We start from the raw sequence: 27,313 nt of genomic DNA on the forward strand, positions 1-27,313 counted from the left end.
GCTGCAAACATGTAGTATGATGTTGCACCCAGTCACATTATCCTGACACCAGGCCGATCAGTCCTAACACTAACCTCTTAATGCTGAGCGTCTAGCGAGGTAGCTGTTAATACCATTTTTGTAAGTCTTTGGTATGACTTGGCTGGGGTTTGAACCCATGACCTCCCGCTTCTGAGGCGGACACTCTAACCACTAGGACACTGGAGTGGTCAGAATGGAATTGTAACAATTACAATGGAAGCAATTTGTATTATGCTTGTTGGGGCATTCCTCACTGATGGCTGTCAGTGACATCATCATGGGAATGTGTAACAGCCACATTTTGTAAGAACAAGGTGTAGTTGGTGAACAATACAGACACTTTTCTGCCATTTCCACTGGCATCATCTCATATGATGTTATTTAAAAAAACTTCCTACAACATACTCACAACATATAAAACCTTTATGCAAATCTGATGAAAGCTGCTTGTGTTTCTGAAACACATATTCCATACTGGTGGCAAGAATGTCCAAATCTACATTACAAAAATGAAAACATTACCATCCACCTAGGAGTTGCAAATGTATGAAATCCTCTTGTTGGGTAGTTTTACTAACAGGCTTTACAGCAGGGCCTTCCATTAGATTTAAATGTGGCAGGTAAGTTGACAAAGTAGGGTGGGGGGTTGGGGGGACCTACCCCAATGGGGATAATTCATTTTTTTTTTAAAGTAGCATGGTGTAAAGTAAAAGTAGATGGGCTGATAAGGAATCCACTGAATTTACAGACTAAAGGTTCAGACATTTGTTTTTAAGAGAAAAATGAAAGAAGGAAACAATACAACAGATATTTTAATATGACTTTAATGTTTATTTTCTAGATTTAATTAAGATTATGAATCAGAATCAGTCTCCAACTCCACTGTAAAGTTTATCTATTACTTCTTCTGCTCAGGCACCTGCAAATTAAAACAAAATTGTAATGCTTAAATAAAGTCATATCATCTCAGCACTAGTTACATATGCAGAAGTCATGTTAATCAGCATTATAAAAATGTATGAAATTTTCTTCACTGCACTTGTGCTTCCCTTACTATCGTTAAGCCATGATACAAGATAACTTTGCACTTACTTATCATTTCTGGCAAGTGGATGGTGCAATCAATTTGCACAAAGATGAATTTATTTCATCCAAATATTTCATGTGAATAAAAATTCCAAATGGAGGCACTTGTCCGATCAGACAAGATATATGCATATTGTAGTTAGCTGGACTCTAGCTTTGATAGTCCTGGGCAATAGGATAAGCTGATTTTGTTATCAGTTTAGAAATGCATCCGCTTTGCAAATACTATGCTTTAAAAGACGAAACTGAATCCAATATTGATGAAATAAGAGTCATTTGGATTACCTTGTTTTTTATCATTCTGCGTTGGTTGGGTGCATATTTGAGGGTCTCTGATATGGTCTCTTCCATTCCATTTGCCTTTGCTTTGCCATTAGTTTTCAAGCAGGCTTCTGCAAGAGTAATACAATGTTTTAAAAAAGTTTCACAACAAAGGATGCATTGCATTTTTCTAAATGCCAGCAATAATCAATGGAATATTTTTAAAACATGTACTTTGAAATGTGGTCTCAAGTTACTTTATCAATTCATTTAAAAATCTCTGGCAAGTCACATGAAAAACACAATTTAAATCAAGCCATACTTACTTATCAAAACCTGACATATCACAAGCTCTTGAAATGCTTTTTTCCCTTTACGTCCCTTTGGACTATACTCTGGCCAGTCTTTTTGTTTTAAGCTTTTTCATCATCCTGCAGACACTATCCCCAATTGTAAACCTGCCAAGGGAGCTCAAGTAGCATATCTGAAAATAATAATAATAATAATATTACTATTTTTTGATTTTGATATTATTATTAGTAGTAGTATTTCATGATCGATGTGACAAAATATGCTTGTATATAGTTATTTTTTGCCATGGTTTTGCAAGCAAATTTAATTTCTCTAACTTGAAAAAAATTTGATAACATTAACTATGCAACACAATGTACTAATAGCAATTATAAACCAAATTAACCACCGTGAATCTATTAACTTCATAAATGACATTCACTCAAGGATTGAATTAAAGTAGCCACATAATATGTAATAGTGTATATGTAGTAAAATACCTGTTACATGTTCATCTCTAAACATGTTTTGGCCTACATCCGTAAGACAAAACAGCCGACCACTACATGTTCACCCCACCCCCAAAAATAATTATACAGGCACTGCAGAACTTGCATAAATTATTTTGAGGTTCACAACAGCAAATAAAGGTTATAACAGTTTTTTTAAATAGAAAATAAAGCCCCAATTTACCATCTTCTTGGAGAGTTTGGGATTCTCCTCCAACCTCTGGCAAAGGCCCTCTAGTTCCTCCACTGAATCACATGGCATTGCAAGAATTTCTTCTCTATATTCTGTGTCTGGGCCTTGTGTGTGAACTTGGAGGGCCAGCTGCTCCAACAAATTCTCAATATTTGTGTCCAGTTTCATAAGTACATTGAACTGGAAATCTGTAACAGATTTGTGATGAAATTAGTTTTGAAAGATCAAGATCATTATTATAAACTCCTTAAAAAGATCTGTACAGTGAACATGGGTTTAACAATGAAATATATTTATGGAATGAAATACATGGTTTTTGTACAGTTTATATGAAAACTTCTCCCATAATCCTTTATTTTTTTATTCCCTGGATATGTTGTTTCACTGCTGGTGTCTGTAAAGTCTGCATTCAATGTAGATGGTTTAGGCATCTGACTTACACAAGACAATGGTATACATCAGAAAGAAAAATAAAAAAAACCAATGGAATGATGAACAGTCGACACATCAATGAAAAACAATTCATTGTTTATTTGCACAAATAAGTCTTGAACAGTATGTTTTATGACCTATAATTTAATTAATTAACATCTCACAATGTTCTGAAATAACAGTATCTAAGCTACAAGAGCTTGTGCTTTCATGTCATAATCTTCCATTTTGCAAACAAATTTTGATGTTGAATCAATGTATATGACCTTAGCAATGAACACTAACATTCAAAATGTCTACAAGATGACAAGACTATTATCAACTGAAGTGACAACAAACCAATGAGTTTTACGTGCATTGAACATAAGCATTTTTAAATGCTATAAAATGTGTTTTTAGTGTATGGCCACAAATTACCCAACATTTTGTCAAACATAAAACAGTTCTACTACCTTAGATGAGAATTAAATTCATAAATACAGTATATAATTGACCTACTCGTATTTAGAGAGCTGTAAATGAAATAAGAGATTATATAAAAGTCAACACCTGTAGTATTTGTTTCATTATTCTATAATGTACATTTTTTTTCCATCCTCAATGCTTACTACTTGCAGAGGAACTGGCAGTGAGAAATCTTTATATTCTCCACTCCAGAGTGGATGGGGATGGTGATGGTGTTGTCCTTCTGGATGCAGCTAAGAGTATAAAGATTATCACTACTCCTTAATTGCAGTAAAAAAGAAACAAAGAAATCAGACTGGATTTTTTGGCATGTAAACAAAATGCATACTGGTTGCAATGACCACTGTATATAAAGCAGTGATACAATATATCACAAAATGCATTCTTTTTTAACAAAACATCTAATCTCATATATACAGCATCATGAGTAAGTAAGTACTCTTAAACACATCTTATTAAACAGACAGAAAAATGATGAAATTTATACATACTTTTGATAAAGAATTTCCAATTGTGGCATGGTATAAAAGCAATTGATAAAAAATAAAAAGAGACCAGATAAACTAAATAGAACATACCAGCAGGATAAGAGGAAATCTTGGAGTCTGCAAAATACTCTCCATTTCAGGAGGTTTTGGATGAGATGGCTGACCAGAAAGGTTTCCACTTGAGATTTTCATCTTTTTTCAGTTCTTCATTTTCATCTGAAATGTCAATGAGAACTTGTAAATACTGTATGAGTCCTTGAATACACTGACTCCTTGTGACATACAGGGTTTGCAGAACAATCGCTAGCAATATTCACCACTTTTAAATCCAGCTGGTGAATTTTCACCATGAAATGCATCCGAATGCAGTGAATAATCCTGGATTAAAGACAAAATAGTGTACAGAAATGTGCAATAAATTAGTCAAGCTCCAGACAAAACAAAGATATGATTTATCTCTGATTCATAATGACTTTTCTTGTGCTACACATTTTACCAATGCAAATTACATTGAATTTTGTAAATTAAATGGTACAATTAAGATATGTATGTCAAAAGATTACTAATCTTCAGCTTTCCAATTAATGCTAAACACAAGTATCAAGTCATGTATTTAGTCTCTCACCACCAATAAATGCATTTTTAAGTAATCATCCTAGAGTGCACCAAAGTCATGTGAACTTGATCCAATTCCAACATTACTGCTGCTTGAGTGCTTGGATCCAGTATTGCCTTCACTAACTGATGTTATTAATACCTCTCTCTCATCAGCATAATTTCCATCATTTTTCAAAACTCCCATTGTAAAACCTCTGCTGAAGAAACTAACACTACACCATAAGGATTTAAAGAACTACTGCCCGGTTTCTAATCTCCAATTCATATAAAAAATCTTACAAAAGGTTGTTCAATCCCAGCTTGCATCTTGTCTGAATTCAAACAGTCTTTTTAGCAATGTACAATCTGCATATCGCCCTTGCCACAGGACACAAATTGTGTCTGCAAATAGATTACACTCCAGCCCAGTTGATCTATGTTGTGGTGTTGCACAGGGGTCTGTTCTTGGACCTGTTCTCTACACTCTATACACTCAGCTGCTCTCAAGTGTCATAGATCATCATCCAGTGTCTCACCAGTTGTACACTGATGACACCCAAATATACAAATCTAGCCACCCAACTGAAGTTGATGCTACCATCCAAGGTGTAGAGATGTGCATTTCTGATGTGAAATCATGGATGACTTGTAACAAGCTGCAGATGAATGATGATAAAACTGAGGCCATTCTGATTACAACACAAAGACTTTCTCATTCACGTCCTTTACCTCACACAATAAATATCAGCAACACCAACATTAAATTCACACAATCAGTACAAAACCTAGGTGTTACTCTGGACAGTACTCTCACATTGCACCAACATGTCATGAACATATGCAAGGCTGCATATCTTGAGCTGAGACGCATCAGCTCCATTCTCAGATATCTTTCAGTTGATGCCACTAAAACACTTGTGTGTTCATTACTACTTTCAAGACTGGACTATGGTAACTGAATTCTGTCTGGTTCATCTTAATATCTACTGCAGAGACTTCAAAAAGTTCAAAACATAGCTGCTTGGATCATACTCAGAGTACCACAATCAGAGCACACCTCCCCGCTGCTCTGTACCCAACACTGGCTATCCATTCGATCCAGAATCAAACACAACATTAGTTCTCTGTGCTACGTTTCACTGACAGACTCTAGTCCAACATACCTATCCGACCTCACCTATGTGTACACACAAGCAAGATACTTACACTCCTCTTCCGACAATCATATACTCATTATTCTCACTATGAAAACAGAGTCACATGGACAGCATTCTTTTGCATACCACGGCCCAGCAACATGGAATGAATTGCCCACTGAACTTAGACACAAAGACGCAGTGATCCCATTCAAGAGTGCTCTCAAAACTACTTATTCTGACTGCAAAAACAAACTTAATGACTTAATAATGTTAACTACCTTAAATATTCTCAGCATGTTTTTTATGTTTTCTAATTTCATGGTGTTTGTTTTTGTAATCATATCATTGTGTATGTTTTTATGTTGTCTAATGTTGCAAAGCGCTTAGAGCTTCTAAAGATTAGGCGCTATACAAAGTCCTCATTATTATTATTATTATATTTAGCTTGGATGAATATTTTTTAAATCAGTGGATATAACTAAAACAATGGGATTTTGTTTTATGATCATAAAAGTATGTTGGACACCATCCATGATGTACAATGCTGTCTGACATTTCTATGCACCTAAGGTTTCCATCTCAAATATTAAAGCAAAATGCATACCAAATTTGACAGATTGACGAAAATAAAAAAAAGCAATGCTTACCATTTGAAAAGAGGCAATTGTCACTAGAATATTCTATTCAAAATGATATTAATTTTGGACACAGGGGATACCACCCCCATGTTTTCCTGACTCGTGATATGTCGGCCTATTCTGTGCACAGCTTTAAAAGATGTAATGTTTATCCATCGAGCTATAGAAATGAAATACATTTACTGTAGACTGTTTCTGTCAGCAGTTAAGTTGAGTAATTAGGTCAGGTTTATAGCTAGTTTACAAAATTCAGTGTAGAATGCCAATAAATGACAAGATATATTTTTGCAAACTAAAGTGATCTTGAAAAAAGATTAGTAAAGTTTAACATTTTATAAAAAATAAGCTATTATGTGGAAGAGAAACAACAATGAAATAGGATGCAATGTGTTTGCGTCTTGTTGATGGGGGAAAATTACTAAAGAATTTAGAAACAGACTATACGCTGGGGAATTTTTTGAGAATTTATGTTCTGGCGACAAGTTTACATATTGGGTAGCAAATGATTTTGCATGTGCGGGACAACTTCTTGCAAAATTGGAAACTTGGATTAAAATGCAGTATTGTTTTAAGGTATACATTACCATATTTTATATAATGTATTGTATGATTCTAAAAGATGCATAGTTAATCGGAATTTCTGGGTTACAGATTCAAGAAGGTCATGGAGTGGGTCTACATGTTGACTAATAAATTACTATTTGATCCCCTAGGTGATATTTCAATTCTAAATTAAAACTAATAATACTTAATGTATAACCAAAAATGCGACAACCTGGTGGAGAGGCGAAAATGGATATAAAAAACTTCCATATAGCCTCAGCAAATTTAAACTGAATAAATAGGGAAAAAATAATTAAACTAAACAACAAGACAAATTATGATATGATTTTCATACAAGAAACACATAATAAGTTGACTAAAGAACTAATAACTTCATATGAGGAAAAATTAAATGGGGTTATAATTGTGAATGATTATAAGGAGATGTAAGGGGAGGGGTAGCTACTTTTATCAAGAATAAAATGGGAGTAACTTGGGAGCAAAAAAACAAGGGAAACTTTTTTGCAGGAAGATTGATACATATTGTGATACAGGACACTCATTTTATAAATGTATAAATACCTGCTAATAAAAACAAAAAGCAACAATTCATTGAAAACCTGTTTAAATATGTAGAAACAATTTCAAAGGCCCCCCTCCAATCTGTGTTGATATTGATGGAAATATTGTGGATCTGATGTGCAATCTTACTGCATGCAAATCTTTCCAGAAAGCACCTATGTACTGTTTAGACACCGGTATTTGGTAACAGCCATATCTAGCGCAAAATTCAAAATGGTCATAGGACAGAAGGTTGAGTAGCTACAATGTCATAGCCTCAATGTCTCCACGAAGTAGGGATAGTAATATTTGTGCTAGGGTTGTGCTATTCCATGTCGATTTACAAGTAACCAAACAGGATTTGATTTGGAAATATTTTTCGCAAAAAGATCTCTTCTGCCAATGGTAGCTCAATGGCTGGGAGAAATACTGGCAAGTCAGATGTGTATAAAATGTACAGCAATGTGTGCAGATAAAATTGTCAAAAATGTTTGCAGGTTTTAATGAAAGGGCTATATCAGCCTTGAAAGTGCCAGAAATTATCATTATAGATGTGGCTTGAGTCTACATGTTTTCAGTTAACAAAAACAGAGTATCAAAGCTAGTAACTGGCATCCTTGTTAATTTGACTAATAACTATTTTTAATTAACCATTTCAGATTTATAAATATATACTCAATAGTAGTGAAGTGGGATGATATAGCATCAATGGGACTTACCATTAAAAACCACCCTGGGACCATATAGCGTCAATGGGAAATTTAACATTATGGAAACCCTTGGGACGATATAGCGTCAAGGGGAATTTAACATGGGAATATGGGACTGTTTAGCGTCAAGGGGAATTGAACAGGGTGGGACTGTACAGCGTCAAGGGGAATTTAACATGGGCAAAAAAAAAAAAAAAAAAAAATCTTGGGCCTGTTGAGCATCAAGGGGAAATGGAACAGGGTCAGGACCCTATTTTAATAAGGTCCCGACCTGATGGGTCTATGGAAATGGAACAGGCGAATATTGAAACAGGGAGGGGTCTCTATTTTTTATTTTTTTTAAAACAAAAAAAAAAAGAAAAAAAAAAGGGTAGGCAATGAAAGTCAAGATCTTTTCGAGACCTATGAGTGGCCCTGAAAAGGGCCTTTGGGTTTCTTCTTCTTCTAACTCTTCCACTTCTTCAACCATCTTCTAACTTTTACCAATATTCCTGTCATCTTCTTCTTTATTTCTGACTCAGGCATCCAGTCAGGATGACCTATCACTCGGAATTTCTCCTGTATTCTTATCCAGTTATTGTTGAGTTTCTCAAAGCTTTTTTTTCTCTTTCTATTTTCTTCTTCTTTTCTTTCCTTAGACCACTTTTCTTTGATGTTCTTTACCTCTTCCGTCAGCACTTTCCTCATTACTTCTTCCATTTTTGTCAACTGGTCGAACCCCCATTTTACGTATCACCACTCCATCCAATACAATACTTTTTCCAGGAAGCACCCGACTTGGATGACATGGTCCAGTGCTTCCTTCAAACTTCCCACTCTGACATAAGGTGGGTCAGTAAATCCGCTTGACTTGTTGACTTCTTCTTCTATCATCCCTGCGATGAGATCTCCGGCCACCTTTAGTCCTTTGACTTGAATAGTTAACAAGTCTTGCCTATTTCCATCACTCCATTCCTTTTCTATTCTTCCTACAACATATTCAACATCCATTATCCAAAAATAGATATCTCTTAATAGATTGAATAATTTTGTCACCTCCATCTTCTTTGTTTATTCCGTGGAATGGTCTGAACGATTGTTGTTGTTGTTGAGTTGAATTATAGTGGCGTGCGCTTCGCATTGAGCATGTACCACTGGTTTATGATGCCACAGGCACCTAACTGATTACTCCTTGGAGGAAGGAATGGAGCCACTTCCTCCAGGCATATCTGTGTTCACAGAACACTAATTGATTGGGCCGTCAGGTCAAGGTACTTTTGTGTACACATCGATCTGATTGTAAGGCCTATGTTTTGTTTGAGTGGGATTGGACCCAGCACACACTCTGTCATTCATTTGCATTGATTAGCGACTAGTGGGATTGGACCCGATCTAGTCCGTATTTTTAATTTATGATGCGTGCACTGCACGTATGTGTTTTGATGTCTGTCCGTCGCAAAGGGCGAAAGTGGTCAGGCTCGGGCGGAGTTGTCTTGCCACAGGTTAGCAGGGTTTTTCCGATCCAGGGTATTTTTGTTCTAAATTTCCGTCTTTGGAATTTTGAATCATAAAAAGTCTGTGCTGTTTTTAAGAGAGATAGAGTCTATTGAGGTCGATGTTAGCTTTTAGGTGACAGTATTTGTCGATTGGTTTTGCAGCCTTGTGCTGCTGGCCCTGGATGGAGTTGGTGTTTTTTCCATCTTACTGAGTAATTGTTTTTGGGTCCTAATTATCTAGTTGTAAATTTTGGTTGCAGCCTTGTGCTGCTGGCCCTATAGTCACTGGTTTTTTTTGACTACCTTATACAAGTAATTTTTGGGGTGGTATTCTATATATTTGTTATATTTGCAGCATTGTGCCGCCGGGCCCGATAGTCGTTGGGTTTTTTTGACTACCTTATATGTGTAAGTTTAGGGTCTTAATACGGGGGATCCCTGATGGTCTATTCTTGCGACCACCTTTTACGTTCTATTTTGGGACTATATGGTTATACCTAGTTTTTGTCTTAGCTGTCACCTATGTAGAAGATAGACTTTTGGAGCTGTTAGTTAGGGTGTTAGGTGAGTATTAAGTTAGGAGAAGTGGAGAAGGTTTGTTTTGTTTTTCCCACCACCCACCCCCTGTATATTTCTTCCTGGTATTTGAACTAGGTGTTTTTTAATTTAATGATATTTGTTTGTAGAGTTTTATCAGTCAGTGGGCTAGTTTTGATAAAATGAGTTTTTCTGTTGTTCAGAATTTGGTACTTGTTTTGTGAGTGTATTTATTTTGTAATACTTTTGGCTAGATTCGGATTAGATTCCCTCGTCGATCACACTCGCCTCTCATAAATGGAGAGTTCGGGGAGACCGAATCCTTGTCTTCGCCATTGGTCCAAATTTGATATATATATATTTTATGTAAGTATTTATTAGTGTAATTTAGATAATTTCATTGCTTAGCTGGTTTCGGATTAGATTCTCTCGTCGATCACACGGTCTGAATGACGAATACTGTAGGTTCTTATAGTTAAAGCGCAGACCTGAAGGAAAACATCCCCCTAAGACTAAAATCTTATATTACCAAGATCATCACTTAAAACGTACAATTCACAATCTTCTCCTAGAGCAAAAGTAATCCACATAGTAAGTAATTTCAGACCACTGCCATTCAGGGTAACGTTCAAGAATCTCATTGAACTCTTTTGATGTAAACGGTCTAAAGCGATATAATAGTATGAATGCACCCTTGACCCAGAGAAATCTAACACACTGGTTGACTTTTTTCACTTATCTCTTGTGAATTTCTCGGAATAAAAGTTCTACAGTTATCCATTGAGATTTCACTCTGGCAAGCCCCTGCCAAACTTCCTTGTAAATCTTCTCTTGCAGTTCTTTAGGTAATGATTCAATATCGTTTTTGAAATGAAGTTTAAATACTGGTCTCGATGATGTCCAACATTTGACTCCTAACCAATCTGGTTTCTTCTTTAACGACATGGTAAGTTACTTCAATTTCTCGGTCCCACTAAGGGTAAGTAATGACAATTCGGTGACCAACGAGCATGTTCTAGATAGGCCGAATCTTGTGGTTCCCAGTGGTGAAGTGACACACCGCAACTGAAGCACTTGACTTTATCCCCTTCGTGCAAGTAGAAAAATCTGGCTCTGGCTAATTCTTTGGGGATCGGTCCTCCCAGATACTTAGGCCATTTTCCTTTGAATGATTGAAGACGATTTTCAAAGTCGCAGTATTCCGACAAACACACAGGGAACGAATATTCGTCTTTCACAGGTTCGTTTCGATGAGGGCTGGGTGACATGGACAGGAGTTTGCTCAAGTCTGGATGACATCCGTAGGGGGGTAGACGTGAAGGTGAACATCCACATTTAAAATGAAACCCAGTAAAGTGTCCAAGAGGACGAGCAGCATCGCTTTCGCATCCCTCAGGTTTGACACGCACAGCATCACTTTCCATGAGAGGGGTAGTGAGAACAAAGTTCTCATGATGCTTTACGGCATCGCTAAGGTCACAGCGTACAGCATCGTTCCCATCGCAAGGCTCACAATCACATTCCACTTCAGAAGCCCCAAACTTGAATTGTGCCTTTCTGAACTTGTTTTGTGTTTCTCTGAAAGGATTCATCTTGTTCGCTTGGTCTTGGTAGTCACAATGAACTATCGATCTTGACCATAGCCCCTTTTTATACTAGTCACAATGCAGTCTCAAGCTTGTACATCGTTCCTTTTTTATATCTAGTTTTTGAAGGTACTGTCTCTAAGGTACCGTCATAATTGTACCGTAGTGTAATGGGTGGAAAGGCCATAGAAAGGTAAGGGCAGTGCAAAGACCATCGAGTGTGTTCCAGAATAGCTGAACCTTTATAGATACATAGATCCATTCGTAACTTCAGTCCACAAGCGAAACACTGTACTTCGTATCCCAATCCTGACTCAGGTCCCAAGTAGACAAATCCTGTTCTAGCTAAAACATGCGAAGAAGGTAATCCTTCCCTATCCGTAAACTATTTCTGAAATGTGTCCAATCGACGGGCACAATCACAATAGTCAGGTAAGAAGACTGGAAAATGGTTGGGTTTGAACTTGGAGTTCTCATCAGGTTTCTCACTTGATTCTTGCTGTGGCGTAGTCATGCTTCTGGTGAGTGGCTATCCACTTACAACCAATGTTTTATACCGACATGTCCATATGGCAATATAAAGTGATTGGGAAGCCGCACTCGCTTCTGATACACGATTTGACAGACTTTTTCCAAGGGTCGACTGACGATGTGGTGAGTGGGTAAACGTACAATCTTGTTCGGTTGATAGGTGGTCACTTTAAAGTGTTCATCTTCTCTAGACTGCAAAGCTTCTTTCAATACGCCAAAGTTCACCACTCGACTGGTACGATAATTCAGAGTCAATCCTTTCACTTTACACTTCGTGTGCACTTCTCCTTGTTTGTCCCAGTATTCGTAGCCGTAATTTTTAAGACCGCCACTGGCAAAACTTAGAATCTTGTCGTCAGAATGCTCGTTTGTCCAGGCTCCTAAACGGTCTCCTTCGATGTTAGAGTGCTGTTGACTCGGGTGATCGATGTAGATGCAACTATCCGTGTCAAAGTACAGGACGCATTCCCCTAACAGTTCTAAAGCTTCGTACAGTTTTAAGCGAGCATGAGCTGTCACGTAAGCTGCAATGATGACATTTCCAAAAGGATCGGCTTCTACAAAGTCCAGATCTTCTTCGTAATTGACTAAGATCAAATCTTCGCGAACGACGTCCAGGTGTTTGATGAATTTAGTTTTGTTGTGAATCATCTGGAAGTAGCAGGAAGGTTCTGTCAAATATTCTTGGGTAAACACGGTCGTTGTGCCATTTTACCCCACAAGCAATTTAACATCACTTTGGCAAACGATCGCCTGCCTTTGTTTTTCTCGATGTGATCTAAAGTAATGCCTTCTTGTGCCCAGTATTTCTCTTTGAATGTCTTTTGGTCTTCGGGAGTGTGATACCAGGACGGATAACCACTGGCTTCTTGCTTTAGTTTCAAAAAGGCATCCACGTAGTCTGCCAAAATGCCTTTCTGAGTGGGGTCACCCTTGTTGTATTGTTCTGTCTTGGGAAAGTGACAAATTTCATACACTTCTAACAGTTGGTATCCCATGTCCAGAGCTTTGAACAATTCTACGCTGACCCACGTCCCCGTCAAGGCCCGTTCTTCCTGGGTGTGCTGACAAGGCTGGTCTTGGTTGCACGTTTCAGCACAAGTACGGCACAAAGGAAACATCAGTTTGTCTTGACAATGGTGAGGTAGAACGGGATGGTACAAGTCAGTGGGAGCCAAAACTTTACATTTGATCAAGCCTTCATATTGTCGAATGTTTTTCAAATCGATGTGTTCCGTCAACAATTGTGGGTGCCCTGCAGGAAAGCGACAATATTTGCACACGTAGGGATACAGTGAACACACGTCCAAGTATTTGATTTCTTCTCCTTTCTCTTCGTCGGCTTGGTACAGCAAACTGGTGGCATTGGTCCTTCCTCCGTACAAACTATCCCTCGTGTTCAGGGGGTCCATGAACTGGTAACTTTCCACGAGGTGTTTAAACTCGGGATCGGTTTTCAAACGGTGATGGTACTCGTGTTCCCACATTTCCACCACTTAGTATCCTTCCTGTTCTAACTTTAGGCGTTGCTGACATGTGGCCTGGTACAAGTCTTCCATGGTTCATTGTAAAAACTGATTTTTAGTGCCACGGTCAGGGTAACAGACGGGGCATCCGTGAAATAAGCAACCTTTAAACTCGTACACAATCTTGGGGTTTTCTAAGTCCCAACCATCGACCGAATGCATTCTGATGGTCTTTTCACCCCCTCCGTTGCGGGCATGCTGAATCCATTTGTCTTCCTTGTCACACAAGTAATGTAACCAGCGTAGGGCTTTGACCGAGTATTGACGTTTGACATAGTTGGTCATTTGAGGACTGATGACAGCCACGGTGTTTTCAGGCATGAATCATTGCCGGTACACTAAGGAACATGCTTTGGCAATGGTGCAAGCTTCTTTGAAAGGATCGACCCCTCCGTGTTCCATGAACAGTTCTCGAAATTTTCCACAGCAACACCGTAAAATGTCCACGTCGGAACGACAATACTTTAGCATTTCTTCCTGAAAGTCGAAAGGGTCAGAGGCGTGAGCCTGGTACCAAGCGTAGAAAGCTTCTCGTTGTTCGGTACGCATGTTGTCAGGGTCGTAATAGTGAGCCTCAGGCAAATGGGGTAGAACGGTGTGTTGATTGGCTTCCGTATTGAAAAAGTGTGGAAAGCACCCTTTAGCCATTTCTGTCATTCCAAACGTTTTAGGCATTCGACTCAAAGGCATGGCTAAGTAACTCATCGAATCTTTAAACTGTACTTGTCCCACTTGCATGAAAATGATTTTGGCTCCATTCAAAGTGACTTTAGGACGTTCGATGCCATGTTCTGTATAGTATCTGTGAAGAAACTGTCCATCGTATCCGGAGAAATTGTGAGCCATCACTGTGGCATGACGATGACAATCTCCGTAACGTTCGATGTCCTCTTGGATCCACGTCTTGTCGATGGGGTGTAAGACCCATCGAGCGAAATCAGCTAGCGTGTTCGGTCCTCGAAAGATTTTTTCACGTCCTCCAGAAATCTTGCTGCAGTGAAGGCAATGACTGAAAATAGGTTCTTGAATGCACTTCTCGCACGCTCGATGAGCCACACAGAAATTAGGAATGTGAATACCAGTCTCTTGCATGCATTCAAAATCGAAAAAGATGAAATTGCCTTTCTTCTTGTGACCGATCTCTTTCTCTGGTTGGGGTTGGTATTTTTGCACATAGCATTCGTGTTCCAAGTCCACGATGTGGCAGCAAATGTGACATTTTTTCTTTCCTCGACACAGGTGTGCCTTCGCATTATCAGTAAGTATGCCTTGTCCACAGGTAGGGCACAATCTCAGCAGCTGACAAGCACATTTCTTCTGTGAACCTTGCATCTTCAAATGTTGTTGGTAACAGGCAGGGCTGACAAACGTGCGCAGACCAGTTGAACAATGCACTCGTTCTTGTCCTTCGCTCAGACAGGGTGGAGAGGCCAAACATGCTGAGCATTTCAATCCACATCTCGGTGATGAACCCTTCTGCTTTCTCTAACAGTACTTCGGACTTGAAATCTTTAAACTTCACCGTGTATTTGTAAGCTGTAGTTCTAAATTTTCTAGAGGGATGCTCTTCCGTCTCTTGAATGGAATAGTACTTTTCACGGTTGACTAAGGGTGGTGAACTTTGTTTAGAGGGTTTGGATTCTGGTTCACTCATGTCCTCTTCAAAATCACTGGCATGAATTTGTGCCAAGACTTCAGCCCTGGTACGAGGCGATAAAGCACGTTTCTGCCTCTTACTTTCTTCTTCCTTCTTCTCAAATGAATTGGATCGTTTCATCTTGATAGCAAAAAGTCAAATGACTAAAGTTTAAACACCATGGACTAATTTATAGTCATAGCAGACCAGCGTATATAAAAGGGTATGTGTCTTGTCCTTTCACTATTCATTTCACTCTCAAACCGAGCACAATGATGGAAGAGACTACCCAGATCGAACGTTTCATCAGAGCTTTGCGAGGGGTCATCCAAAAATTCTCTTCAGACCAGCCGAGGGACTACTCTCCTTCCTTTCAAGATAAAAGTCAAGATACTTGCTATATCTGTCAGAAGAAAGGGCATTGGTCTTCAGAGTGTCCAGACCGTCAAAAAAGAAAAAAAGGGCCTAGAAAAGACAAAAGTCAAGATACCTGTTATTATTGTCAAGAAAAAGGACACTGGTCTCCAGATTGCCCAAAAAAGAAACAAGGAGTCAGAAGAAGAGAGGGATTCTTCAGAGGAAGAAGAGGAAGAAAACAGGTGAAGAAAAAGAAACAGGAGAAGAAAAGAAGAAGAGAAGAAAGTGAGGAGGAATAGGAGGAAAAGACTGTGGTGGTGAAGAAATTCAAAAAACTCAGAGAGTGAACAATGAGACAGAAGAAGTTTATGAACTTTTTAAAGTGCTCTGTTGTGAATTGTGAATTGGATTGTAAATATTTATAAAAGAATAAATTAGGTATTAAAAGGTAAGTGTCTTTGGGTTTTGATTTTAAAATAAGAACCTACACTCACACACTCATACACACGTACTACAGAGGTAAAATGTTTTTTTTTTATAGTTTGAATGGATGTTGGCAATTGAAAGTCTATCTCTTTTCGACAGACGTGGGTGGCCCTGAAAAGGGCCTTTTTTGGTGTAGGGGTGAGTTTAAGCAATCAACTTTAACTGCCTTAAGCCTTTGCCACGGCCAAGGCCTACTTCTGGACTGCGTAGTGTTGATGATGATGATTTGGTTGAAATCACTAAGGGTGGCACGGGAGGCTTAGTCACAGGGTTGGAGTGTTTAGCTCGGGAAGGTCGTATTCTCTTTGGTCGTAATAAAGAAGTCTGATAACATTTGTTTCAGACTTCTTAACTCCGCTAAAATGTCTAACAGTACCGTGACCATTTGATTTTCACACCCTTGTTTCTTTGCTGCTGCTTCTTCTTCTTCTTGTTTTTTTCTTACCTCTTCTTTTTGCTGCTGTTGCTGTAGGAGAAAAGCTTGTTCCGCTTCCTTTTGCTGTTGTATAAATTTCTCCAATTCTTCTTTCTGTCTCTGTCTAAATTTCTCCACGTGTGGTAATGAAGGAGAAGGTGACGAAGGTTCCGGAACAAATTCTTGCGAGGTAAGAAAATCCACAAAATCCCAATTCACCTCTTCTGAAAGTAAGTCCGGTGTCCCTTGGGTAGTCTCCACAGCTGGTGCACCCCAATTTATCGTTTTCTGAGTTTCCGTCATGTTGAAAAACTGTCGCATGAATTGACTGCACACAGGTGCTAGCAAATCTATATAGACCACATGACGTCACAGACTGCTCTCTTCGGATTGGATGTGGGCGTGTTTGGATTGGTCAGTGAACTCCGTTTCAATCCTTCCTCTCCCTATAAATAAGTGTAGTTCACTGCATTCCTTCACCTGTTCTCGGCGCCTCAACATGTGGACCAACGTTCAATCTTCTATGCTTGTGTCTTCGATGATGTTCAGGACAGACATACCGATGTACGTCCGATCCAAGTGGACAGTTGTCCATAGGACAGATACCAGCCTATGGATACGTAGGATCTATGTGGAGAGGCAAGGATGTCTCAAAAGAGTTTTAGTCTATGGTCCTGCAGTCAGGCGAAGCCTAAGGACAAGAAGAAGTCACAGATGCCCTTTATGTTAAGGGCATATTAACATAAACCCAAAGGCCCTTTTCAGGGCCACTCATAGGTCTCGAAAAGATCTTGACTTTCACTGCCTACCCTTTTTTTATTTTTTTTTTTGTTTTAAAAAAAATAAAAAATAGAGACCCCTCCCTGTTTCAATTTTCGCCTGTTCCATTTCCATAGACCCATCAGGTCGGGACCTTATTAAAATAGGGTCCCGACCCTGCTCCATTTCCCCTTGACGCTCAACAGGCCCAAGATTTTTTTTTTTTTTTGCCCATGTTAAATTCCCCTTGACGCTATACAGTCCCACCCTGTTCAATTCCCCTTGACGCTAAACAGTCCCATATTCCCATGTTAAATTCCCCTTGATGCTATATCATCCCAGGGGTTTCCACAATGTTAAATTTCCCATTGACGCTATATCGTCCCAGGGTGGTTTTTAATGGTAAGTCCCATTGACGCTATATCGTCCCACTTAACTACTCTCAATGTGTTTATACCAATATTAAGTTTCTGTATGTCACTGTGTTTAAGTTTTGATTTTCTCTGTTTTATTTCACTTGATACAAACACATGCTGACTAATCTTGTCATGTGGTGTATCTCGATCATACTGTAAAAGTGCATAGCTTAACACAGGTTTCGAACTCTTGCTATGAGCAGCAGCAGTAAACATGGCATGTACCACTAGAAATCAACTTTTTTTCTTCTTGGCTATAAAATCATTAGGTACTAATGTGTAAACTATTAAGTTGGTAATTTTTTAAATATAATTATTGTGCAGATTTACTAAATGTACTTTTGCGATACTAAGTCCCATGTTTGTTTAAAGGTTCTAACAAGCTGGGGTTTTTATGCAATATGTCATAAGTATATAAGGTGTTGTGGGCTGCATGTATGAAGACAGCTCAGCAGCTTTCTAACTAATATTGCAATTACTATGAGCTTTTTTAAAAGTTATTTATTTTTTTTAAGTTGTTTCTTACTGTTCTGTATATAGTTTAGAAACTTTAAGCAATATTTTGGACTAGTCCGATAACATAAGACACATCACCCAATATATTTGTTGGGGGGCTGATGGGTCTTACTGCCTAACGAAGGGTGCTGTGTGGAGCGTTTTGATGTCGACTAACAGTGTAATGAAAGTCAAATTTTCTGAAATATCACACACAACTGGTAACCAATAACAATGCATTTCTACAAAGTAAAGTTATAATGTTTTGTCAGACTTCACTTATCCTGATGTCTTTTCTCTAATAAATTCAAATTCTCACAAAAGAACCGGACCTGTTTTCAAGTTTTGTTGGCCCACATTTCAGTTGGCTGGAAAGCGATGAAAGTCAGGAATGCCAAAATCGGGTTAAGCTGAAACATTATTCTTTAAGGAAACAAATAAAAATATGTTTTGCCTATTGGAACTGTAAGCAATGTTTTGTTTCATTCAAGAAACATATTCCCCACATGAACCTACTTAAACAAACTTTGGCGTACCTCGACTACCATTGCATTGCAACAAATTCAAATGTATGTCAATGGAACATGAAAATGTGTCCATTTGCTAGTGTCATATTTTCACTCCACCAGGATAAAGACAGCACTGTAAGTATATTAATTACACATAAATTAGTGGAAGAGTGTCGATATAGGCTGCCAAGTGTGTGAGCTATTCCTGAAACTTGGACTACTCATTCCGATGACAATTGACATTGGAACACATATACATGGCCGTTATTTGGGTAGTAAGACATAGCACTAAAACAAAATATTTTGGACTTGTACATTTTTGTTTAAGATTTTATTTAAGCACAAAATATTTATTGATGGAATTTAATGTGCTTTTCTCTATTCTAAATTATATAATTAATATTCATTCCTAACTTATTTTACAAGCAAACTACATATAGTTATATCATTTGTTATAAGAACTTGGCTATATTGTCAAGTGAGTGTTATCTTCACATACCAACACGTGTATGTACTGATTTTCTGTATTTAAGACTCTAATTCCATACCTGAGAAATTTTTTCTTATGCTGCAATACATGATTCAATTTCTTATACAGTATAGGTCCAAAAATGTTCTTAGGGATATAGAATACCCAAGTCATTGTGAGTGTTATCCTTGCTGATTTGATCTTTGCAATACAATTTAATCATTACTTAATCCATGACATGATTGAGGTTTTTTTAAACTAGTAATTTTTTAAATTACATTACATTTTTTTGTAATGTAACAAATCCAAATCACACACACACACTTAATCTAGCACTTCACACACATAATTCCAATGTCTTCACAAAAAGCTCAAAATGTCAAAGTCACTGTGAGTGTTATCTTCACTGACATAATATTCTAACTTCAAGTCAACAATAACTTATTAATCTAGCAATCCAGAAAAGCATAATTTAATGACATTTTTCTTTCATAATTTACTAGTTGTCTAAGTCTGAGGTGGGCAAACTATTTTTCAATGTAGCCACAGGTGTGGCGAATGAGAAGTGAAAAACATCATACGATGCCACAACTGAGCCAAACTTACATGGCCAATTTGCCACTTGTGGCAATTGGTCACAAGGTTGCCCACCCTGGGTCTAAGTCAGTGTGACCATTGTCATTACCAGCCTGAAACCCAATTTAATGCCATTTGTATAAATTCATTTCAAATAAATATTATGATATAGTTGAAGTGTAAAGTCAAGCGAGTATTCTGTTTGCAGATTTTACATTTTAGATATTACAGTAAAGTCATATTTTCTCTTGTGTAGTGAACTTTATTGCAACTGGTTCCAAAATAGTAAAACTTATTCAGTTTTCATTCACCAGAATAGGTATTAATACAATCCTGAACTAACTGTATGGTACTAAAATATACCCTGATCTTGTGTGAGATTGTAATATACAGAACTATACCTCAAGACAACAATAATATATTGAATTTATATTATATCAAGACTGTCATGGTTATGAACTCCAACTTTATTCAGGTTTTTTCATAATAAATGATCATCTTGTGTTATGGCTGAAAAGAAATCAGAGTTCATTTTAACTCCATTCTCTCCACATTTGTCAGTTGTTATGAGGCATACTCATCATCAGTGTTATAGTAAAATGTAATCTTATCTGGATCAATCTTGCTGGTGTAATATATGAATGGAGAAAGAATATTATCATCCAGATTAAAATATTTTTTATTCAGACTCTACTGAAAATTTTAGCTGGATATGGGATACGGAGCCTGATGTGTACGAACAAAGCAATGTGTACCATGACCTTTTTAATTTAACATTTTAAACTCCTTCAGAAGAAAGAGATTTTTAGATCCATTAAATTGTATTAACAAAAACATTTCTTCAGTATGATTTTCCTTTACTTAGTAGTGACACAACTCATATTTTAAAGTTGTTGTTTTGTGTTTGGTTTGGCTTTTTATGGTAAAGCAACACAAGTTAGTTATTTAGTGCCAAGGCACTTTAAGTATAGTGCCTTGCCCAAGGACGCACCATGGTAGCTAACCCAGGTTGGTCCGATGGTAGAATTTGAACCTACCTTATTTCACAGGTCCAGAAAGCTAACCACTGAGCAACTACAGCTCCCCATCTTATAGTGGAATGCTGGTATACTTTATGATCAAGAAGGATGGGTTGGGGTATGCATGTTGCATCTGAAAAAAGTGATGGAATTTTTGTTTACATAATATTTTAGTCATACAATATGAATCATTTTCTATAGATTTAAGATGTATCAGATCAAGTCAAGAAAAATTATATATTCTGTTTCCTGGGAATGTACTAAAATTCACTGTTAATGTTTGATTTTTTTGGTAGTAAGCTTACTTGGTATTTTTTTCTTTTTAACTTGAATACCTAATTTGTTAACATCCTGTCCTAAATCTTCATGGTTCTGTCTATAAAGTGACAACTGTTGATACATGTAGGGAAGTTTTTGTTTATATCTTTTGATTTTTGTGGTTCTGGAAGTTGCAGTATTTGTTGTTGTATTATTAACCATTTCAGTAATTTAATGAATGCAGAGTATACTGCTCTATAAATGAAATTTATGGGAAGATAATGTAAAAGTATGTTTCACTGCAAATATAAATTGTTTAAAATAATAATATATCATTTATCATATGACTATTCAATTGTGGTAACTAGTATTCCATCCAATATCTATATATTAAAATATGTCTTTTCATACAGCTGGTGATCATTTAGATACAAGTCCAATTGAACATAATCAAATTATCAGTGCAGGTGTTTTTATTAGTAGTAGTATTGCAAGTATAAGTGTTAGTATTAAGATTTCATATACAGGTATGATAAGTGTATCATAATGTTTAAATGATGCTCCTTGTTACAACATAAAATATGTTCATTGAAACAAATGGTTCACTGGTAAATTGGCAGTAAAGGTCTTCACTGAATTATGTTGCATAAACTATTTTACAATAAAACATATATGATGCATCTCAATTATGATGATGTGGAGGAGGAGGATTAATAATAATGCAGTTTAAGTTATCTTCATCACATAAGTTCTAGCAGATGTGTCATTTTTATGTGGCTCATTATCAGTTTGAAACTGGTCTATGATTCCTGGATCTGGACATATCTGGCCCCCTGCTGTTGTGCTGCTATGGTCTTTACAGTTCATTAGGATATCAGTTACACTTGGTTTACATTTAGAACCCCATGGGATGGAATGCCCAGTTTGAAACTGAGAGAATGGTTAATTATCCATAATATAACTCCTGCAGTTATTATTAGGTTTGATATCAAGGTCTTTCATTAAAAGCTTTTCAACTCATGTTCTGTTCTACCATACAGATAAATAAAGTCAAATTCAAGGCTTTCAGAATTGTCCAGTTTGTTTCATGTGTTGTCAGTTTAATGGGCAGGTAACTAAATGTGCAGCAGACGGACTGTATATTGCCACTGTACCACATAAATATCAGTGCTTAGTCTGCTCTCAGTGGCTGTGGTTTGATTAGTTACAAGTATCATCACATGTGACTAATTATTAACCAATGTAATGAAACTTATATAATTAGAAGGCTGTATTTAAAAACTCTAAAGATCTTAAATGTGTGCTAGAGGGTAGGGTTAGCAGTTATAATCCCAATTATGTTGTGACGAGCAAAAAGCACTGCACACATTTGAGCTTTTAGTTTGGTTCTGGTAGGGTCAAAACATGCAGGTACATTTTGATCTTTAAAAATTAACATAATTCCCATGTAATACTTTCCAAACCTAAGTATGCAATTGATCTGATAAAAGTTTTGAGATTACTGTTTAGGCTCTGTTCTTACAATACTAGATATACCTGACTACTCCACAGTGAAATGGCCAACTGTTAAGTTATATAAGCCAGATGAGTAATGTTAGCCATTTGTTTAAGTGTTTTCTCATTAATTTCATTTGTGTCACAGAGTTGCATGCAATATTTCTTTCTAGAATAAATTTATTTTATTTTCTAATTGTGTATTTTATGGTCTCACTGGACAGTTTATCTGGTGAATTTTCATCCGACAATGACCAATTACAGAAAAATGAGAATAATTTTACACTGAAGATACTAACAAAAACAAACTAATGATTTTTGTAGAAAGCATACATGTGAGATTTTGACTGCAGTAATCAGGTTAATTCCTGATGCAGCTATTGATTTCTATACTGAACCATCACTGCCACCATCTCCTAAATTTTACATTCATTTTTGACAAGAAATAGCTATTTTCAATATTTTTCTGTGACAAGGCAGCTAAAAGAATCAGTATGTGGCTTATGCATGAATAAAGTTCACTAGTACTATAACAAATTAGCATACTTTTTTCATCAACCCTCAACCATCTAGATTTTTTTATATTTGCCTCTGTAGCAGACACACATCAAGGTCAGCAGCTCATTTGCAGATCAAGCATTTGATCTCCAATGCTCATCTAACTGTGACAGGCAGTCACTAACAAGCCAACCTATTTCCATGCCTAACTCAAAGTAAATCTAAACCACATTATAGATTTAGCTTATGTGTGAATTTAGAAATGCTAGGCTTGTGATAATTAGGTTCATGCCTTCTACCTTAAAAATTAGGTGTATGTCAAAATACAAAATTATCCAGTGAGACCTATGATGTTAATTTTAATCCCTATGGGATTTGTGACATAAAAAACCCAAATGCTTTATGTATTAAAAGGTAACTAATGGGGGCAGGATCTGCAGTGAATCAATGGTATGTATGATAGACTCCTGATAAAAATGTTTGTGTTACAATCCTGTTATCAAGTCAACCAGGTTACCTACTACAATGTACCCTTGCCTTACTCCAATTCCCTCAGTACTCAGTAAACAACTAGTGTTGCTGTACATAACAAAACCAGTCCATATTGATTTTACCTATTTTACTAAATCCTGACAAAAATAATTCTCTAAATAAAGCATGATTAATATGTGAAGGTCTCGCATGTAATCAAACTCTTCCAAGCTTTTAATGATATGAACCGATTTATCAATGTTTATCAAATTTACATGAAAAACTATTTCTTATTTGTTATCAAATATGTTAGATGTTTTGATCATATAAGCATTTCTGCTACATTAGATCAAAATAATCTTTTTGTCAGAAATAGAGCCCTTATAGTATTTGCAAGGTCAACCAATCAGATGCAGAATTTGAGTTTAATATGAATGAATATTTTTTTTACAAAATTGCTCCTTTGCTATATCTTGATGAGATAAATCTATTTACCAAGTCTGATAAAATTAATGAGAAATAGTTTTAAGAGCAGTAGCAAGAATGGCGAGTAAGATGTAGAACCACCACATTATTTGCATAGAATTTGCTTACAGCCTCAGACATACAAGCAAATAATTAAACAAGTCAGATCTAAATTTGACCATAAACACTGTTGTGCAAGTCGTAAGAAACTCTGCCAATCAGATGCAAGGTCACTTCATTAACATACCTTTATCACACTCATAATAAGCATCATTGTGAAGCTTGACTATAGAAGCCCAATGGCCAAGTATGATCAAACTTGAATCAGCAGTAGTGGTTATAACCTCGTGTATTTGTATGCATCTTCACTTCTTCAATCTAGATCTCATTTATATAAGCATGTATTCTAAATTTAGTAAAAACTGCACTATATGCATAAATACTGCATGCGGTGGTAACATGCTCAGTCAGGTGAAAGATCACTTTATTATTATTAATGGTTAACACTCATCAAACTTCGAGGACAACTTAATGATTTTAGTCTATATTGTGGAAGTATGGCTTTTAGGTTGGTTAAAAGAACTCAACTAATCTTATACATGATCACCTCGTGTATATACTTGGATTTTGCTGAATTCCTAAAGCATGGAAAGATGCCATAAAAAACCACCTAGTACATAATAATTTTGATAAGCAGGATGATAAAATAACGAACTTGCGAAAACAAGATTCACTCAAGTTTATTTACAAAGATCTTTGACAGGAAGCTATAAGGCAACACACTGCGAAGCAAGAAACTTGGATGCAAGTATTAAATAAAAATATAAGTAGTGAGGAGTGGTCTGATATATATAGCCGGGCAAAATGCTGTACCAAGGATACCAAGTTGATCTCTTTTAACTTTAAATTAATCCATAGAATAATCGCTACTAATGATATTCTTAAAAGAATTAACATATTTGATGACAACAAATGTACTTTCTGTAAGAGTGAAACTGAAAGTATTGAGCATCTCTTTTATGACTGCAGTATTACTTCACAGTTTTGGTACCGTTTTAATGAAGTTTTTGCACCTTTTTGCCCAAATATTGTACATCTGTCCAAAAAAGAAACATTTTTAGGAAGTGAACAACTGGACAGTTTGGATAATTTTCTGCTTATTTTGGCAAAATATTATATTTATACTTGCAGATTCAATATGAAAAATCCTTCTATTTTTGCTTTTAAGCAAATAGTTGCAATGCATAAGAACATTGAAAATTACACTGCCAAGGTAAATAAAAAAGAGGACCAATTTCTTCAAAAATGGACCTCAACAATGAACATTTAACTTGTCTCTGACTTGAGGGTAAACAGGAACAAAATACTGTAATATCACAAAAGCCATGTCACCTAGATTTTGGCCATATGCATGTGTATATGCGTGTGTGTGTGTGTGTGTTTTTCTTTTTTACTTTCTCTGTAGATTATATTTATTATCCCTAGATTATCTGATAACCAGAAATGTTTGATTGTAAGGTGATCCTGGGATGGTTCCCCGACCCAGTGGTCAACCTATTACGGGGTTAATAAAAAAAAAAAAAAAAAAAAAAAAAAAACTTGGATTTTGCTCATTATTAGATTTATCCAAGATGTTGATTTAAGCCCAAAACCAAGTTTTATATAAACAAATTGATCAGAACTATGGACTCCAAAGTAGCTAATTTCTTACTGTTGAAAGACAGAAGGGATGTGAAATAAATAATACACTCTGGACCATTACATAAACCCACTTAGCCTTTTGACCAGTTGAGATAAAATAGCAACAATAATGTTAATTCAGATTGATAAATTATGTTTTCTCACATTACCTCTAGCCCTTTTCAACATGGATGGTATTTTTCTTCCACATATGTCAGCTCTTAATTAGTGGCCCTTTTCCATCATGAATGTTGTAGGTGAAACTCTCAGAATTAGGCTTTTTAATTTGTATCTGAAAAAGAAAAAAATTATTGGTCTGCATATATCAATGTCACCTTTTCTGTATTAAATTAAAATACCATGTGTGTGTGTGTGTGTGTGTGTGTGTGTGTGTGTGTTCATTTTAGAATTTAAGCATACTTGTCTCCATGTGTTTATTTTACAATTGATGATGATAACACATAACTGGTTCAATCGATAAAATGTTATTTCTGACTTCTTACAACTGCTCATTATATCTGAATTTACATTCAATGTTTGTTTTAATTAACATATTTTGGATAATGGGCAAATTATTTATTTTGTAGTTTATCATTATATCATTTATCAGTAATTTATCATTCAAATATTTAAAATATAGTACCATTATACTGACTTCATATTCTATATGATATCCCAGCAATACATGTTAAGCAGATAAGTGCAAATAAAAATGTTTAGAATGTAAAAGCTACTCCAAGCTCAAAGAAGATCTGCAAAAGATGATCTCCAACATATTACCAAACAAAAAGCGAAGTTAACGCAGTTACCTTTTTTATGATGTCTCAAACACCAACGGTACTGTACAGCTACGTCTTCTGAGTTTTACCGTCATCTTGTCTTTCAAACCAGAATTAATTTCTTGAGCTCTTACAAAATGAAGAAAATTTTAAATACTATAATTTAAGCAGCTTCTTTACATGACATAAGATAAATTATGGCACAGTGTTATGTCTTTCAGCACGACGCAACTTCACATTTGGACGGCGTGCTGTGTGGACATCCCTGACACAGCAACTGACATGAATCCTTTATTAGCAGACAATAATTCGGAATAAATCCTCCGCAAATCTAACATTCTCGATTTTTCATAGTTCCACTTTTTCACTGTTGCATTTGTTTGATTGTGCTCATGAAGTTCAATGAATCAAGTTCATCTGCTGTCTGAAATCCCGGTTCAGTTGGTATTTTCTTCCGCGCATGATGCCGTGTAAATACAAGTTACGGTCGACATTCAAAGTGGTTTAGGTTAATTTATTATTTTCCTTTATTAAGGTCATTTGCAGAAAGTGTTTCGCTAGGATGAGTTAATTTTTAAAAAAATATATCAAAAATAAAACTTTCTTTTCCAACGCTAATACTGGATATATTTCAATTTGTGATTGATACTATAAATAAATATTTAAAAAAACATTTTAGCCCGTGGCTTCGGCGCGCCACTCGTTTTTGTGGGTTTTTTAAAATGTTGTTGGTGTTGTTTTGGTTTTTGTGTGTGTGTATCACACTAAGAAACATACCAGGTATTAGGCCTAACGTAGGAAAAGAAATTATCCTCTATTTGTTACTATTCTTACTGTAAAATGACGCAAAAGTGATCAAATTGCTATTAAGATTTTGTTTTATATAACACTTACCGCTCGTTTTCCTCGAGATAAAGCAGCCACTTCAAAATGATTATAAAA

At 36.4% G+C, this 27,313-nt stretch overlaps 1 long non-coding RNA gene across 5 annotated transcripts; it reads right to left on the reverse strand.

Moving 5' to 3' along the window:
* Positions 1-829: 829 nt before the first annotated feature.
* LOC149778577 (uncharacterized) lies at positions 830-26,909 on the reverse strand. Of its 5 annotated transcripts, XR_016415355.1 has the most exons (9): positions 26,402-26,908; positions 25,763-25,884; positions 20,745-20,859; positions 3,837-3,962; positions 3,402-3,491; positions 2,353-2,549; positions 1,695-1,852; positions 1,393-1,499; positions 830-940 (listed from the first exon to the last, which is right to left on the reverse strand). It is a non-coding gene; the product is annotated as an uncharacterized LOC149778577 (long non-coding RNA). The 5 variants fall into 5 exon arrangements; XR_016415356.1 differs by lacking the exon at positions 830-940 and having other exon boundaries at positions 993-1,499; positions 3,402-3,518; positions 26,402-26,909; XR_016415354.1 differs by lacking the exon at positions 830-940 and having other exon boundaries at positions 993-1,499.
* Positions 26,910-27,313: the final 404 nt, after the last annotated feature.

The sequence above is a fragment of the Sinohyriopsis cumingii genome, chromosome 17 (genome assembly GCF_028554795.1).
Source record: "Sinohyriopsis cumingii isolate HCF-2022 chromosome 17, ASM2855479v2, whole genome shotgun sequence".
Taxonomy (NCBI): domain Eukaryota; kingdom Metazoa; phylum Mollusca; class Bivalvia; order Unionida; family Unionidae; genus Sinohyriopsis; species Sinohyriopsis cumingii.